The sequence below is a fragment of the Bubalus kerabau genome, chromosome 4 (genome assembly GCF_029407905.1).
Source record: "Bubalus kerabau isolate K-KA32 ecotype Philippines breed swamp buffalo chromosome 4, PCC_UOA_SB_1v2, whole genome shotgun sequence".
NCBI classification, from domain to species: Eukaryota; Metazoa; Chordata; class Mammalia; order Artiodactyla; family Bovidae; genus Bubalus; species Bubalus kerabau.
Window position 1 is genome coordinate 114,646,857 of NC_073627.1, and position 16,720 is coordinate 114,663,576.

The 16,720-nt window shown below is 41.9% G+C and overlaps 1 protein-coding gene across 2 annotated transcripts in view; it reads right to left on the reverse strand.

The window, feature by feature from the left end:
* Nucleotides 1-14,215, reverse strand: part of CEMIP2 (cell migration inducing hyaluronidase 2) — an 81,331-nt gene extending 67,116 nt beyond the window's left edge. Inside the window, exon 1 of one of the 2 annotated variants that reach the window (XM_055578294.1) lies at nt 13,711-14,215. The gene's annotated coding sequence lies outside the window, so the exon portion shown is untranslated. The remainder of the gene's footprint in view (nt 1-13,710) is intronic. The other variant, XM_055578296.1, reaches the window with a different exon arrangement.
* Nucleotides 14,216-16,720: the final 2,505 nt, after the last annotated feature.

Below are 16,720 nucleotides of genomic sequence, written 5' to 3' on the forward strand. Positions count from 1 at the left end.
CAGGAATTGATGCTGATTTCACATGGGGCAAAGAACATTCTGAGAGTCAGTGTGTCTGTCAAAAGCACTTGGTTTGTGGAGTTTGATTTCTGAACAAAAGTAATTATTTAGATGAAGCTTAAGCTCCATAACAAAGGGAAAACAACATGATTCAAGGTGCTATTGAAGAAACTGCTGCATGTGCCAAGCAGCAGAACAAAATAATGGATACATCCTGCTGGAACAAATGAGAAAGTATGACAAAGACCCCTTTATGATCATCCATTAACAAAGAAAGGACTAAACTAGATATTCTTGAGTGCCAGGCTCACCAGGGTGAGAGGGGATTCAGACTATAATCTCCTCTGAAAGAGAGTGGGACTCTTGTATTTGAAGCTGCAATCATCTGAAACTTCATTGTTTCACGGTGAGAAAGGCTGTTATTACTTAACAGGCTGGAGGCCCCTTTTGTGGGAGATAATGTCTCCAGATGTACCCACAACAACAACAAAAAAACAAGGCACTGAGAGGCTCAATGAAATCAACATCCCACTTGGAAAAAATTTTGTCTTCACATTCACAAAATGGTATCCTAACATGAAATTTCACATGGTGTTAATCACAAACTGACACGATCAATAAATCAGAAATAATCATCATGTGTTTTCCCTATAAATCTTCTCCAAAACAATATATATTTTTTCTATATATTCTGAGCCCATTAGCTCTATTTTACTGAAAAACATGAAAATACATAGTAATAAATACAATCATTATTTTCCTAAATAATAAATTATTGCAACTATATTTAAGAGTAAATTTACAAGAAAATAATCATATTATATGCAGATTATCCTCTCTATTATGATTTTAGAATATATAAGACAAATACATTGCTTTAGGATTTCACTTCACATTTATGAGTTTAGTTTAGGATTGGTATTATAAATTAATTACTTTAAAATATATTAATTGCTAGTTATAGATTTCAATAATTCATGGGAAAAAATGACATTTCACTCATTCAATAAACAATTGTGAGCTCTTGCTGTCACTAGAGAATTGTGGTAGAACTATGGGGAAAAGACAAAAGATATACAGCATCCCCAAGAAATGCAATTCCTAAATTCAATTTTATTTATTTACTTTTAAAAATTATCCCAAGTATTTATTTTAAGAGTATTTGCACTAGTGAAACAGTATAAAATTTTAAACACTATTATACATAGAGTCCTAAATCCAATTTTTAAATCCCTTGCTTGAAGGAAGAGTGAAATTGACCAAGGAAATATTGTAAAGTACTGTGAGAGGTACTCAGGCTGTTCAATCCAAAAGGCTATTACCTTTGGTTGCATTAGTTTGAGTATGGGATCCCCAAAACAGAGACCTAATAGAGGAAAGAGGATGAAGAGTTTCCCCCAGTCTTTCACACTTTATTCAAGGTGAGCATTAGGTGTCATTTTAAAATTTTTACTACAGCCTGAAGTTTCTACTTAATACACTGTTCATTTGTTTATATCACCTGTCATTTTTAAAAGGACTGTATTTCTAGTGGAAAGCGCACAGAATACAGAAGGAACACATCAAGATTTTAAGAGTTATTACAGACTGTGTTAAACCTCTAAATGCAGAAAATCCATAATGAGCAATAATCCAAGTCATTCATATCAAATTTGGAAATACACTTTAAAAAGGTTCTGAAGCATAACTTTTGGTATTTAGATGTTCCTTGAAAGAATTATCTCATGAGTATTTATTTCCTGGATGATTAAAAAACTTAGTAGCCCAAAAAGCTTGGTAGTAATTAATTAAAAATAAAATCATGCAATTAAAAATCTGCACAGGGGATTTAGGCAAAATTTGAAGTAGATAATGAAAGAAATTATTAAAAATATGAAAAAAGGCATATCAACTTAAAGATCTGTAAATGCTGAGAAAAAAGGGAAGCATTTTAAAACCTAGTACTTCTGTCAAATTCTCAGTTGCCCTCACACACACACAAAATCCTAAAACTTTGCTGTTATTAAAATAAAATTCTTTTCTTGTACAAAAAGAGTATATACCCTCAAACAGAAACTGTGGGAGGGGTTTATGCAGTTGGTAAGAGCATTCAATTAATTTATTTAGTTATAAATTAAAATAATCTCAGAAAGTAATTAATTTATTTTGAAATTTCAATAACATTCAGTTCAGTTCAGCTCAGTCACTCAGTCGTGTCCAACTCTTTGCGACCCCATGAATCGCAGCACGCCAGGCCTCCATCCCCAGGAGATCATAGTTTTGGGTTTATATGATTTATTAAAAAGGTGCATGATGTTAAGAAAATTGAAATATTTCCCTATAAAATTTTCGAACATTGTGCTATTTCATCCATGACACCTTCTCAGGATTCCACCATAAGCTCCCTGCTTGCTCTTCCCTGTTCTCTGTTTAAAACTCTTAATGAATCACCTTGCTTTCTATCTTAAGTTTCAATTGATGTAAGTACATATCCCTCTCCTGAAGTTGACCAGAAGCCTCTTAAGAGCAGGTACAACATCTTAACTTTTCTTGGCATTCTCATGGGAACTTACACAGAGTAGGAACTCAGTTAAGTGCTTACTGAACTTAGAACTTAAAAGTTTTCCTCTCTCTCTCACTCATTCATACACACACACACACACACACACACACACACTTATACACATACACACAGATTGGAATTTCCCATTGACTCCTTTTTCAACATCCCTGAAGCTCTGGGAAATCTGTCTAATCTCTGTATTAGTTGCCCTAATTTGAAGAAAGCTGAGAACATTTCAAGCAAAAAAGTCAGCACATTAATTTTTATAAAATGTAACCCTAATATGCAACCCAGTGGGTGACTAAAAGGTATTATTAACAAATGCAAATAGGAATTCTGAAGATAAAGAGCAGCCAACTATCTAGACAAGCTCAACCTTTCACAATATTTTGTAAGTTTTAACCACACACTATAAAATGCAGTAGGTACTTAGGAAAAAGGAAATGTTCAATTTCACTTTATATTGTTATGCTGACAGCAAGGAAGCTTTTATCAGAGGAAAAGTCTTCTCAATACAGAGATAGCAGCAATTAATTGAAAATTCCTTCTTTAAAAAGGTTGAGTTTTCATTTTCTTCTACTGCTGAGCTGCTAATACAGAAGACCAATCGCCTACCACAAGTGCTCATCACTCAGTGCCCCATAGTCAGTTGCCCCATAGTCAGCAAAATCATCCAGCCCCTCCAACCCAATGCTGAGGGAGTCCCAAAGCCCACTGCTATGCCATGCATATTGGCCCCATCACATGTGCATGTGTGCTAAGTCGCTTCAGTCAGGTCTGACTCTGGGCATCTTATGAACTGTAGCCCACCAGGCTCCTCTTTCCATGGGATTCTCCAGACAAGAATGCTGGAGTGGGTTTCCATGGCTTCCTCCAAGTGATCTTCCCCACCCAGGGATCAAACATGAGTCTCTTACGTCTTCTGCATTGGCAGGTGTGTTCTTAATCACTAGCACCACTTGGGAAGCCCTTAGCCCCAACATACTAAACTCCTAATAAAAATGCAGTACTTTTGACTCATTTAAGCTCTCCTAAATCCTGCCTACACTTGATATGAAAGCTTATTTTTGAACGGGAAATTCAGGCTTGTAGGAACAGTCGAGAAGCTGGCAAGATCTCCTCAAGCATATCTTTCTTGGAGCAACGACATAACTCTTGAAACAGTATCAAAGCTAAAGGTCATTTTTACAAGTGAGTCTACTTTCCAGCAGTTTCAGTACAACTGGCCAAAACCTGGTTAAGGAAACTTTTCCTTTTATTAATATCTTAGTACATCTTTGTAACACATTGACTGGTATGCTCAGTCACAGAAAAAAGTAAAAGTAAACACGCCAGGAAAGAGAGGTGTTCATAAATTATCATGAAAACAAATGATAATTTTGTTTATAATTACTAGTAATGACGGGGAATGACCATGATGCTGGAAAAGAAGAAGAGGGCGACAGAGGATGAGATGGCTGGATAGCATCACCGATGCAACGGACATGAACTTGGGCAAACTCCTGGAGATGGTGATGGACAGGGAGGCCTGGCGTCCTGCAGTCCATAGGGTCGCAGAGAATTGGACATGACTGAGCGACTAAAGAACAACAAATCATGACCTAATAAAATTCTTAACTATCTTCTAATGGCTTTGAGCTTTCAATTAATAGTTCTAACTTCCAATCTCCTATTTATAGGAAAAGGACAAAAAAGAATAATATCAAGGTGATTTTCAGGTTTGGGCTCTGTGTGGGAGAAGTAGGATGTTTCATCTAGTTTTGTTTTAGATTCAGGTTATGTCACTGATAAACAATGAGCTCAATACCTCAATCATATAAAAACTGTTCAGTAAGAAACAAACTTAGCAAAGCTGACTTTTAGGATCTTTAATTTCACAAACTGTCAAATTTTAAGTGCTATCAATATTCTCATATAAAGATTTTCAAATGCAAAGAACAAAGCAAAGGAAGTTTCAGAAGGGGGAATTCTCTTATACATAGTTTAGCGGAATATACTTTATTTCATAGTCTCTTATCAGAGCACACAAGATAAAATACACTTTTCTACAACAAACACTGTGAAGGAATTCAGCATAAATGCTAGGTCTATTCCTACAACTATTTGAGAGAAAACAGACAGAAGGTGGGAAAAAATTAAGTTCACTTTCATTCAGAGATCTGCTTGGTTTTATGTGAGCAGAATCTAAAAGAACTGAATACTCTGAGATGTCTAAACAAGAGCCTTCACTCTGTCACATGCACATTCTCCCTTCCTGCCCAGCACTTGCCACAGCCCTTCTGTCTTTTTCCTTCAACTCTCAAAATCAGGATGAGTCACTATCACCTGGTACATTCCCAAGAAATAAGACACTGCACACAGGTAATTTACCTGCACTGGTTCCTGTTCATTTTGCTAATTACCCAAATCAATGCTCAGAAGCAGAAGAGGGATGCACTAAACCTTAATGATAAATAGCTTCCTATGAAGTAAAAGGATAAGGGACTGAGACTCTTTAATGCTATTCTTTCTCCACCTGGTCAATTTAGACACATACGATGAATGATATACTCAAAAGTTAACCTACTATGTAAATATCAATAGACACTTGCCTTCTACTTTGGCATCCTATATTGCTCACATCTCTCCCCTCAAAGGGAAATAACTCTCTATTTAATACATTAACTCTATTAAACTATAATACAGAGAAATCGTATGGAATATTTCAAATGTATAGCCCTAAAAAGACTAAATTTACTTTAAAAAATGTTTTGCCACAAGCATTTGCGTTGGAACAATTATTATTTAAAGTTAGAAGACATTTTTTTCCCTGCTTAGAAATTTACTTTTCATTTAAGCTATACTCTCTTTGTTAGAAAACTGTAGTCAAGAAACAGTAAATCCCTGGAAAGGAAAAATTAACTACAAATATCAAGAATTTGCTTACATGGAAAACAAGAAAACAATATATGCTTATGGGGCCTATACTTAAGGATTTTAGATTAGCTCATTAGTTACAATTTCATGTCTATATCCTTGGCAAATTCTATTGGAATCTCTTGTTAAAATATGAATCTCTCAAAACAAAGAGTATTTATACTATCTAATGCCCAAAGTAAACCCAGTGAACCCTTTCCCACTCTAAAGCTAAGTTGAGTGGCCCTTTAAGAAATAGTTTAATTCATTATTTCACTCCTCTCATTTATGCAAAACATAGGAGGCAGATGTCTGATTTGTCTGCCACCAAATATACTCATTAATCCTGTCTTTTTTCAAATCTGTTAGTCTATCCATGAAAAGCAAGGCTTGACCCTAAAGCCAAGATGGCTGATAGAGTGAAAAGGCTGGAGAATTATCCCGGGAAACAAAAGAGAAGCAAAGGGAGCAAAAAATACAGATTTACATACCAAGGCGGAAGAAAGGGTGACAACTGAGGAATACCGAACATTCCTCGCCCAATCAAAAATAAAATTAAAAAAAAAAGCAAAGTACATAGGCCTCTGGTTGGCAGTAAAAAAAAAAAAACAAAAAAAAAACTAAAGGATAAAACTAGAGGATGACTGTTTTTCAACTTGGAAAATTGAAGACAGAATGAGAGTGTCATTTTACCTACCAGTCCTCCGCTCCTCACTTCTGTTTCCTTTCTTCCGCTTATTATTTCCCAGATTCCTCTTTCTCCTTAATTCTTTCTCCTGAAAAGCTGTTCTCTTTTCTTCTCCCTCTCAAGTCTTTAGACCATCCCCCTTCACTCTTGTGGAGAGACTCCCAACCTGCTGACAGTGAAGGATGGCCCTGCAGAGGCACACAATGGCAGGCGCAGGCATGTCATCAGCCTTGCAGCTGGCCTTTGAAAGAAAGAACCAAAGCCTAAGCCTGACCTGAGGGAGGCCGATTTAATTAAGATCACAGCAAAGGGCAGAGCTGCCTGTGGGCTGCAGGGACGAAGCTTTAAGATGCTCTTCCAGAAGAAAAATGCAAGAAAGTCGTGGTGGTAGAACGTTGAAAGGTGGGACAAAAAGAAAAGACAATAGAGATGTGTTTGAAAAATAAGCATAACTGTACCAAAAGTTTATAAACCAGTGATATACAGACATCAAAATGCAATGTCAGTAGGAAGTATGTAACAAGTATGTTTTGACATGCCTTTCAAACTAAGAAATATTCCAGATGAATAATGCGATGACCAGACTGAAGTGATCCAGGCTACTCAATTCAGCAACAAAGCAAATTTTCTATTAACGATAGGGCTAGGACCATAATCCAAATGTGTAACTTTTTTACCTATACAACATAGTCTATTTTTAACACAGTATATCTAAGAGAAAAGCCTTATCAAACAGGGAATGTGTACGGGCTTGGGCTTCACTTATGAGACAAAGATTTTGTGAAGATTAGGACTCAGTAATACAAAAAATATACATGATCTCTACCTTAAAGAAGCTCATAGTCTAGTGTTGGAGGTGGGGGTCGGGGCTAACACAGGTAAACAAGTAATAATAATACACATTGAGGCAAAGACACTGGGCTGGTGTGTCTAAAGAGGTGATAGCTTGATTTTATTTAATTCCAAACTCACTTACCCAAATGTATACCATCAGACTACTACTAATAGCTTCCTTTGTATGTGTGAATAAAATTTACCACTGAATTTTGCCCCTAAAATGACAACACATGGTCCGGCAATAACCAACATAGGGAGAAAACAACAAACTCATGAGGTCTTTCATTATTCTCTGACAGGCTGCCTGGTGGGTGTCATCCACAGGTGAGTTCCTGGCCAAAATATTAATACAAAGGAATTACAGTCCCTGTCCTCCTAGGGCTTGTGAAAACTAGGCCTACTATAGGGACCATATTACACCTCCTCCACAGTCTCTCTGACATTCGTCGAATTCAAGAGTACCAGAGAGTCAAAAGGTAGGACTGCCACTGAACAAGCAATTACTCAGAGCTAGAGCAGAGACTAGACTCTGCATGGCTGAACAGGGACAGAATACAGCCAGCAGAAGGAGGCAAACGGGCTGAGTGATGAGCTCACGTGCCACAAACACAGTACGGGAACAAGAAGAAATACTTTAAGGCTAAGCCCAAGCTCAGAGGACATGGCAACCAGGCAGCTGGGGAAAGTTATCCAAGAACTGACCATATATTGTGAAGGGTGGCCATATCCTAAGGACAATGTCTAAATAAGCAGGCACTTGGGAAAACAGCAACGAACATCCATCAAAAAATGTCATTAATCATGCAGAGAAGATGATTCATCTCTCATTTTGCCTCTTTTCCTATACCTTCATACACAGCCCACTGCCTACCAAATTGCTAGCTTCTCAGCATTACTGTGGAGAAGGCAATGGCACCCCACTCCAGTACTCTTGCTTGGAAAATCCCATGGACAGAGGAGCCTGGTAGGCTGCAGACCATGGGGTCGCTAGAGTCGGACACAACTGAGCGACTTCACTTTCACCTTTCACTTTCATGCATTGGAGAAGGAAATGGCAACCCACCCAGGGATGGCGGAGTCTGGCAGGCTGGCGTCTATGGGGTCGCACAGAGTCAGACACGACTGAAGCGACTTAGCAGCAGCAGCAGCATTACTGGCACGTCATTCTATGACATTGGATGGTTAGGGGATGGCTATGACTAAGCACCTATTAAACAATTAAAGCCATATCTTTTGCATTAATGAAATATAATATTTTTTAAATCCTTATGTATGTATGTTCAGTTGTGTCTGACTCTTTGCGGCCCCATGGACTGTAGCCCACCAGGCTCCTCTGTCCATGGGATTCTCCAGGCAAGAGTACTTGTCATGCCCTCCTCCAGGGGATCCTCCCAACCCAGGGATAGGTCTCTTGCATTGCAGGCAGATTCTTTTACCATTGAGCCACCAGGGAAGCAAAAACGATGTTATATGTGTGGGGTTTTTTTTTAAGCCACATTTTTTTTAATGACTCATTTTTTTCATTCCTTCTGAAACAGGAATCAGGCATGTGTCCTTATGCTACACTTAATTTTTCCAATCCCTAAAATATTAAAATGAACTTTCTAACTTCGATGTGTGTTTTAAAAAAAAAAGCTCATTTATTCTTCAGGAAAATGAGTCACTATAAACAGAGACCATTATGATAAGAGAAGGCTTGTAGTCTTAAGTTACAAACCAGTAATTAGGCAAGAGCCCCCAAATCAATAATAATTTTATTCTTCAGAGACACTTAGTATTCAGACATGACTAGAACATCTAGTTTGTGGAGAATATGCATATATTTGAATACTTACATCAGACTCAGAGTCAATGAGGACAATTCTTTTCTTGGTTGCTCCATATGGATTGTCTCAAACTGCAACCTTTTCAGGCAACAACAATGTTGCTTCCAGCCACACTTCTAAATGCAATGTTAAAGTCAAGAGGAGCCTGGCAGGCTACAGTCCATGGGGTCGCAAAGAGTTGGACATGACTGAGCAAGTAAGCACAGCAAAGCTAAGATCACCACAAGCTCTCCTAGGCAAACTTTTCATAATATAAAATCTCATCAAATGCTGCCAAGTTTTTATTTATAGTCCAAATGAAGATGAAGCACTGATAAATGTAAAAGATTAATCACTTGTCATCATGTAATGAAAAGAAATATCTTGTTATAAGCCTGATTAGTCTAATAATAATTTCAGAGCAGATTTGCCTACTAGATCAAGGACTCATTATTGGGAGATAGGAATTCTATTTTTCAGGTCATACACAGCTTCAAGTCTGTTTCACTTTTTGTAAAGAGACATTTTAATAAAGACCCTATGCCTCATACATCTTTGTATCATTCACAGCAACTTGCCAGTGCCTTGAACATCTTAGGAATGTAATCAGACATTTGCTGAACACAGTTTCTAACAAGTAGCATTAAAGTCTTCTCAAAGCCAAGTACAGGGAAAACAAAAGAACACGGAAACCTGTTTCTAACATGTTTTTATCATATGATTCAAACACAAATCTGAATAATGTTCCCAGGAACTTGCTTCTTTTTAAAAATGTGCACTTCAACAATACTTTAAGTTGGTATACTATTTATGGAAAATGCAAGTAAAGTTAACATACTTTTACACTTAGTTCCTTATTTGACAAATTTATTACAAGTTAGCTTCACCCTCTCTGTGCACCATACCACATCTAGATTCTCGCAAATGAAACAGAAGGTATAGTGTCTGCCTTAAACTTGGGTGCAATGGGTTTCTAAGCCCAAATCCAAGTTATTTCACTATTAAAACATTAAAATAACTAAGTTCTAACAAAACCAAACAGGAGCATAATAGAATATATTGGAGAAAAAGAAAAAATGCTGGCTGAAAATAGGGACAAAGGGGTTCTTGTCCCCACTCAGCCATTAATTTACTACATGACCTTACCTAATTAGTTAGCCTCTGTGGGTCTCAACTTCCTCATTTTAATATTATTTTTGAAGCCCATTAAACTGCATGTCAAGACTCAGCATGTAACTGTCCTGAGAACTGATTTATAGTCATGCCACCCTTCCCCCTAAAAAGTCACATGTAACATGGCAGTTTTAAATAGCTGAGTATGGATTTCTATCAAAGGCAATTTATTAAAATGTCAGATGAGCTTAAGTCTATTTCAAGTGGAGAATTAAGGCACATATATTAAAGCAAGTACTGTTTACAGATTCAGGTTTCACCTAGACAGCAGCTGTTGCTATTGAGAGCACAGTCTTTAACAGGGTAGTTGAAAATTATACCTCTTTACAAATGGAGAAAACTATTAAGGGTGATTTTCATGGTCTCAGAAACACAGATGCACAGCTTTTTGTTAGGATCAAGAAAAGGAGAAGAACAAGCCTGGTTTGGGAGGCAGGGAGGAGAGCACGGAAGTTACAGTACACACCCAGACAAGCCCCTCTCATCTGATGTACTGTACTAGACAGCCTTTACTTCTAATTAGCGTTCACAACCCAAAGGCAATGAAAAGATTTCCTATGGCTGAAATGAAGGTGGTGGGAACAGTGAGCTTCACCATATGACAACAGCTGAAGACTTACACTCAAGATGGGATTCAGATCCCTCAGGAAAGGGCCAATAAAATAGACATCTGTGACTGAGACCAATTACACTAAGATATAAACTGTATCCATTTACAGCTGTTAAAAAAAAAGAACATATTTTGAGAGTACCAAACAGCACTAGCTTATATGGTAAGTAAGTAAAGTCGCTCAGTCGTCTCCGACTTTCTGCGACCCCATGAACTGTAGCCTACCAGGATTCTCCATCCATTGGATTTTCCAGGCAAGAGTACTGGAGTGGGTTGCCATTTCCTTCTCCAGGGGATCTTCCCGACCCAGGGATCGAACCCCGGTTTCCCGCATTGCAGGCAGACGCTTTACCGTCTGAGCCACCAGGGATCATATATATAGCAAATTAAATCAAAGTTAATCCTCAAAGAATTCCATAAAGTCATTTTACAGATGAAGAAACAATTATGTGAAGAATCAGGGGACTTGCCCGATAAACAAATGGTTAACTGTCAGAGCCTTGTTTTCAACTCAATTCTGACTTCTCCGATCTTTATATTTCAAAATGGTACTCTAACATCAGTTTCCAGCCCCTACTATTTTGTCTGATTTGGCAAATTTTATTTTTTCACTAAATTGCTTCCCCCTCCCATTCCCGTTCGGATCCTCCTCTGGGTTCCTAAAGCATTCTATGCATAATTCTCCACTTACTGGGCCTTCTAATTGTTCACTTCCTTTTGCTCCCGAATAGACAGACTCATTTCTTCAACAGCAGAGATTGTTTTATCTTTCTTTATAGATGGAGGCCACCACAGACTATCTTTGCTCCTCGTGACCTCTCAAATTTCAACCATTTCATCTAACTCCCTCTCTCTACCAAAAAGAACACTCCACCAAGAGTGGGCAATCAGATTGCTTCCAGACAGCCTGACACACAATAGGTGGTTAACAGTTGTTAGCTGAAGGTATGGTGGGTGGGTGGATGGAGGATGATGCAATACTTATTTTACAGCACTTTACAGATATGCATTTACATACATACAGCATCTCCTGTGAGTCTAAAACTGTTAATTTGATAATGAAAATTTAAGTTTTCTTACCCGACATCTTGTTCATCATTCTCAATTGCAGAAACCTGCCCAGAGGTACCTAGCTAGTAAGTAGTAACTTTTCAACTTCAGAAATTGCCCACAAGCCTACCTCACTCTCTTGCTTTGTTTCCTTTTCATTTCAAACATAGCTGAGAATAGGCTTAATTATGTCTATTGGAACATGAATAAGGTGTTGTCCCATTCTGGTTTCCTGTTGTGAAATCTGAGACTTTTGAAAATTTGAAGGGTTAGTTACCGGTCAGATCAAGAAAAGAGACTTTACTCAGACAATTAGCTGTGACAAAGGAAATCTAAACCATTACCATGTAAGAATTTATTGATTCAAATCTCCTGTCCACGTACACAGTGCCCAGTCCTCAGCCTGCTTGCTCATTCACAGACTGTTAAAGAGGAACAGGTGGTGACTCAGAACTCACTTTTAACATTACTTTTCTGGGCCTCTAAACACATTAAGGTAAAACAGCATCAAGTGGACGGAACTGAAAAAACTACAAGACTTTAAGTTACACACACACACACACACTCATCCTGTAGAGTTGAGAGGTGTGATTTTACTGTATAGGATAAAGCACCAGAAGGCGTTACCCAACCTTTACTACGAAAGTGAGTGAGTGAGTGTTGTGTCCGACTGTTTGCGACCCCATGGACTATACAGTCCATGAAGCGAAGCCCTTACTAAGCGAAACCCATACTAAGCAGAAGAAATGCACTATCTTCTATTTCGCCCAGAAATGCAAACTCTTTTGGAACTTTGAGTAGCTAATCAAAGACATAACCAAAGTGTGATGCCCGACCAATTCTGAAAATAGCAAGCTTCCTTCAAGGGTCAAACAAACATTAATAGCTTCATTCTAGCCAACCAAAGAACCATAAGGCTAACATTTTAAATGTACTGGTTTTTAAAACAGAGACGTTTCCAACAGGTAAGCAGGCTGTTTTGAGGATTCAGTCCTCCTTCAGCTCAGGTGAAACTTAACCCCTTCCTCTGAATCATTCTCACTTTGTTCTGGGAAGAGCTACAGAAGGTAGCATCTGCACACTCTCAACACATGAAATTATGCAATATCGCATCACAATCACACTTAAAGAAGGGGAGTGAATACAAACACAGGAGCCAGTGAGTGGCTCCTGTGCAGAATCAAAGTTCTTAAAATTATGAAGCACTCTATTCGTAACTCCTAGTGCTGATGAAAGGAGACGTATATCAAAGTCTGTTTTCCTAACCTAATGCGGAGAATTTAAGTGAGTGGCTTCCGCTCCACGGGAAATCTGGTGACACAAATCAACCTCAGCAAAGAGCATCCAGGGACGTCAGAGCCTTAGTTTTATTGCAAGGAGTGCAGCAATCAGCATTAACTGCAGCACTCAGGGGTCCTCGCAGAACCAGATCCCCTTCTTTTGCCAAGACCTCCCAACTTTGCACCGGAAAGCTAGAAGTGGAGGATCCAGTGTTAAGCCTTTCCCCAGCTTTAAAGAAAGCTGCACGAGATCTTAAAGAATCGCCCCACCTTAACTAACAGAAACTGGGGTGGGGGACAACGGGGGTGGGAACCAACCCAGCGGAATAGAGACAAAGATCACCCCAAACGCGTACGCGCGCGCGCACTGAAGCCGAAAGTCTGCAATGCACATTCCACCAATCTTTCACTGTAGTCTGCTTCCTGTGGGGTTTATTCCCCCAAACCAGCCCTCTCCAAAAAGTTTAAGGCTGTTCCCACCGACTTTCAAAGGTCCATTGTTTCCTTCCCCGTAAGAGTAATGAAAAGATAGAGGGAGAAAAAGAAATCAAGACTCGGTTCCCAAAGACCCTTTCTTATGGCGAGGACTTACTCTGGGGAGCCTTGTTACTCCTAATCCAAAGAGGGGAAAGGCGGTGCGCGGGGGCAGGGCGGGAGGGTGCTGTTGGGGGGCGGGAGGATGTTTGCCGCTTCAATAGAAAGGCCCAGATGCGACTATTGGGAGCCAGGAAGGACCGGAGGACCACCGTCCGCGTCCTCGCAGTGGCCCCCAGCGGGGAGCAAGGGAGACCAGGCAGGGAGAGGGGGCTGGTGACCCAGTTGCTTCTTACCTTCCCCTCCCCCGCTTAGCGTTGGCTAATTCAGGTGCCTACACAGCAGTCCAAAGAGACTGAGCAGAGCTCCTGGCGTCCCCGGGTCCGGATCTTCCCTCCATGGCCAGGGAGCCCGTCCAGCCCCGGAGCCCGCTGCCACCGCCGCCGCCGCTGCTGCTTTTACGCAACTGGCAGCCGCAGCCTCTGCCTGGAGGTGAAACACTCTCCTCCCGGGAGTGACGCGCACTTCCCTCCGCCTCCGCCTCCTTTCCTCCAGTCCCGAGCCTCCGGGGCAAGGGCCTCGGCTCGCTCTCTCCAGTGCAGCCGCTCCGCTTTCGCCGTCCCTTCCCCTTCGGGAGGAAGAGGAGGAGAATCGTGGCTCCGGCCGGAGCGTCCCCGCAACAACAGGGAGGGGGCCGCCGCGCGGGGGCAGAGCGGGGTCCCGGGAGTCGGGCTCGTCCCTGGTCGGCGGGCGCCGCGGCTTGCTAAAGTCGCGCTCAGCCTCCGCCGGCCAGACAAGCAGCCCGGCTCTGCGGTGCCGAGGGCTACGGATTGGGCGCGCGGGCGGGCTAGACGAAGAAGGCGGGGGGAGAGGAGGAGCCTGCGGCCGGAGGAGGTGGTGGCCGCGCAGGGCTCCGCCCGCTGTTGCAGCTTCGCTCCAGCTGCGGACACCAGCACTTAGCGCCTCTCGCTGCGGCGTCCAGGAACAGCACCTGACCTCCCGGTTGCCGGAGCAGCCCTCCCAACCAGCGCCCCCCGCTGCGGCACGCATCACCTCCAGGGTTAAGCCTAACCTGAGCCCCCATTGCGTCTCAGCTAAGCTTGACTCTGCACCTCCATTACATCCCCATTGAGCCTGACAACGGCACCCCGACACTCCCAGCTGAACCCGACACTTAGCCACCCATCACTCCACGGCTGACCTGGACATTTTACCCCTATCACCTCCCGGCTGAGCCTGACTTTGCGGCCCAGCCTCTCAAGGCTGAGCCGGACAGGCTCCTTCATCGCTCCTGGCTGAGCCAAACTGCGCCTAGCATCCCCGAAGGGACTTCCTCAACTCCCGAAAATTTTCTGTGCGCTCCGCCACTGCACCAAGGCTGCCCCCACCTGGCCAATTCCTGGCGCTGGTTTCTTAGCCTTTTCGGGAGAACTCAGGACAGCTCCTCCGGCGGCAGAGTGACTTCGGCATCCAGTTCAGTATAAATATACCTACGTCTCCCCCACTCCCCTTGCCTGCACCACTCTGGAGCGGCTGTCCCTTGCGGGAGTGGCGCTGAAAACCACTCCCTGGCCCACCCCAACTACGCTGTACCCCTCTTATGGACACCCATACCAAGGCTGGGATACCCTGAGGCCACCGCAGCTGGGGCTGCTCCCATCGAGGAAAGCCTTGGCTCCCGCTGAGGGCGCGGCCAGCGCTTGATCAGTCAGACCCACGAGGTTCCGGGCTAATGACAGCAGTTGGACTGCCAAATCCAGGCTGTCGTCATCCGCCACTTAATTCGGAAGTGGAAGTTTTCCCTCTAGGGAACTCTTTCAGTGGATACTGTACAGATAGGACTGTTCAGTTTTCAGGCTTGCCTTTTTTTTCTTCCGCCCTTTTAATAAAAACTCAGTCACGTAACTATGACACATCCAGAAGGCGGGAAAGGGAATTCCCAATTTCGAGGGTTTTGGTTCAGAACTTTGTTGGAATTAATCTTTCTAAATTTTGTCTGATAAAATTCCCAAGAGGCACTGAAAATTTTGGATTCCGGGACCTAGCACCACCTACTGAATTAGAGGTGCCGGGAATGTGCAAGTTTGAGAAAAAGTGCTAGAGGGCATCCTGGAATTAAATAAAACCTTGGAAAGATGCCTCTAAAATAGCAACACGGTCTAATGCTGAGACCTTAAAGAAACCACCCAACTTGGATGGCCACGTCCTTTCTGTCAAAGGGTAAGTGAAAGTCGCTCAGTCAGTCGTGTCCGACTCCCTGGAGTGGGTAGCCATTTCCTTCTCCAGAGGATCCTCCCAACCCAGGAACTGAATCCAGGTCTCCCACATTGCAGGAAGATTCTTTACCAGCTGAGCCACCACGGAAACCAGAGGGAGGAAGGTTCTTAAAATAAGGCAGATGGTTTCCAAGGACAAACTGGGGGGAACAAACGACAATTGTAGTTGTCTATGGTTTTTCCAGTACTCATGTATGTATGGATGCGAAAGTTGGACTATAAAGAAAGCTGAGCACCAAAGAATTGATGCTTTTGAACTGTGGTGTTGGAGAAGACTCTTGAGAGTCTCTTGGACTGCAAGGAGATCCAACCAGCCCATCCTCAAGGAAATCAGTCCTGAATATTCATTGGAAGGACTGACGCTGAAGCTGAAACTCCAATAATCTGGCCACCTGATGCGATGAGCTGACTCATTTGAAAAGACCCTGATGCTGGGAAAGATTGAAGGCAGGAGGAGCAGGGGAAAACAGAGGATGAGATGGTTGGATAGCATCACCGACTCGATAGACATGAGTTTGAGTAAACTCTGGGAGTTGGTGATGGACAGGGAAGCCTGGCGTGCTGCAGTCCATGGGAGTCGCAAAGAGTCGGACATGACTGAGCAACTGAACTGAACTGAAAAGTAAAATGTCCAGAACCATGCCTTGAAAAGACAGGACAGGAACTGTGTCACCCTGTGTGGTAGGCTAAAAAATGGTCCCCCAAAAATATCAGATTTAAATTACTAGAACCTGGCAATGTCCCCTTATATAGAAACAGAGTCTATACACATTAAGGATCCTGAGTTAAAAAGATTATCCTGGGTTTTCAGGGTAAGCCCTAGCTGCAATCATATGTATCCTTACAAAAGGAAGGCAGAGAGGAAGAGGCAATGTGACCAGGAAGGCAGGGATTGGAGTGATGCAGTCAAGGAATGCCAGCAGTAACCAGAATCTGGAAGAGACAAGGAAGGATTCTCCCCTGGAGCCTCCAGAGGGATAGCAGTCCTGCTCTCACCTTGATTTCAGACTTCTGGCCTCCAGGAGCCTCA